This window comes from Elephas maximus, chromosome 1, assembly GCF_024166365.1.
Source record: "Elephas maximus indicus isolate mEleMax1 chromosome 1, mEleMax1 primary haplotype, whole genome shotgun sequence".
NCBI lineage: Eukaryota > Metazoa > Chordata > Mammalia > Proboscidea > Elephantidae > Elephas > Elephas maximus.
Window position 1 is genome coordinate 79,603,659 of NC_064819.1, and position 1,705 is coordinate 79,605,363.

The 1,705-nt window shown below is 45.9% G+C and overlaps 1 non-coding gene across 1 annotated transcript; it reads left to right on the top strand.

The window, feature by feature from the left end:
- Nucleotides 1-1,353: 1,353 nt before the first annotated feature.
- On the top strand, nucleotides 1,354-1,435 carry TRNAS-GCU (transfer RNA serine (anticodon GCU)). Its single transcript has one exon. It is a non-coding gene; the product is annotated as a tRNA-Ser (tRNA).
- Nucleotides 1,436-1,705: the final 270 nt, after the last annotated feature.

A 1,705-nucleotide genomic window follows, 5' to 3' on the forward strand; every position in this document is an offset into this window, starting at 1 on the left:
AAAGGAACAAATAAGACTGTTCCATTTAGTATTGTGGGTGAAGTTTCCCTGCCGGGTTCTTTTCTGCTGATGGTAGGTATTTGAAAAGTCAGTGAAAGAACTTAGGTGAGAGAGAAGAGAGTTGATCCCAAAGAACCTGTGAAAAAGGTAAGGGATTTCATTGGGAGGAAAAAGCACCAACATTTTGGGGGTGCTTAAAAAAAAAAAAAATTTTTTTTTTTTTTTTTTTGTTAGGTGCCCTCAAGTCTGTTCCGATCAGAGACCCGATGTACAACAGAAGGAAACACCGTGAGGGCCTTAGCCATTCTCACAATCGTTGTTATGCTTGAGCCCATCGTTGCGGCCGCTGTGTCAATCCATCTCATTGAGGGTCTTCCTCTTTTTCGCTGACCCTCTACTTTAAAAAACATGATCTCTCCTTCTCCAAGGACTGGTCCCTCCTGCTAACATGTCCAGAGTATATTGGACTAAGTCTTGCCATCCTTGCTTCTAAGGGGCATTCTGGTAGGAAACTTTGTCAGGAGAGAAAGTTTTCCCTTCCGCAGTTCTCCACTGATTATCAAAAAGCACACAATCACTAGTGGAAGAGGCTTCTGAGGTTGTCAGAGCTAGAAGGAACGTTAGGGGTGACTCAGTTTGCCTTCCGAAGTGGAGGTTGGAGTTAGTAAAGTGGCTTAGGAAAGAGCCACAACCAGGACCCAGGCATCCTGACTCCTGCACCCCACCGGCCCTTCCCAGCGTTGGGGGGAGCCACTCTATGATCTTGCGCTATGATTCAAACTATTCCACTTGTCCCGCTCTTCCAGTGAGCCATAACAGCCCCATCAAGGCACTAGCGCTTGTCTACTTTTTTTCCAAAACTTGTTTTCACCTGTTCCTGACATGTTGCAGACTGATTAATGCCACGCACTACAGAGGTGTCTCCCGGCCTTTGGGCATAATATAGAAGCAACTGAAAAGGAATCACGGAGCCAGGTTTCCCGGACCTCCCAGAAAACAGGAATCCCGGGAGAAGTTCTGATCAGGAAGCAGGGAAATTGATCTCTTAAATGCAGAGTGCAGCCACAGAGGGACCTGTGGGAGTCCGGACTGTGTCTCTGGGGGCACTCAGGACACTAGGCTGGAGCAGAATCAGCAAGCCCTGTTGACTTGCTTCCAACAATGTGTGCCAGGCATTGGTTCAACCTGTTATTAGAGATTATGGCGGTTGTGAAACATACCTTGTTGATATCTGACTCACAGTTTTGTTGTAAGGATTAAAGCAGAGAAAGGGCAATTAGATATACCAAATTGGTACAAAACAGCTGGGAGCACTGCACATAGGAAGAAATGGAGGAACCCAACCTTCTGTGTGACGAGGTGGCCGAGTGGTTAAGGCGATGGACTGCTAATCCATTGTGCTCTGCACGCGTGGGTTCGAATCCCACCCTCGTCGGCTAGCTAAACATAGCTTTAGTTCCAAGCACTCTAAACCATGAGTCAACCCTTTGTTTTCAAGAGTTATTTCCTTACCACCCAGCTGAGTGGTTCCCGCTAATCTTCCCTGGCTTTACTGTAGCAGCTATAGTAACTGTGAACTTAATAGTTGATTTATTTGATACATGTGTTATTCCCCCACTAAACTGTCATTACCCCACAAATTTTGTTCACCAGGGATTCCTCAATGAGGATACAATTGAAGAATTGAGGGTCATAGAAAAACTTT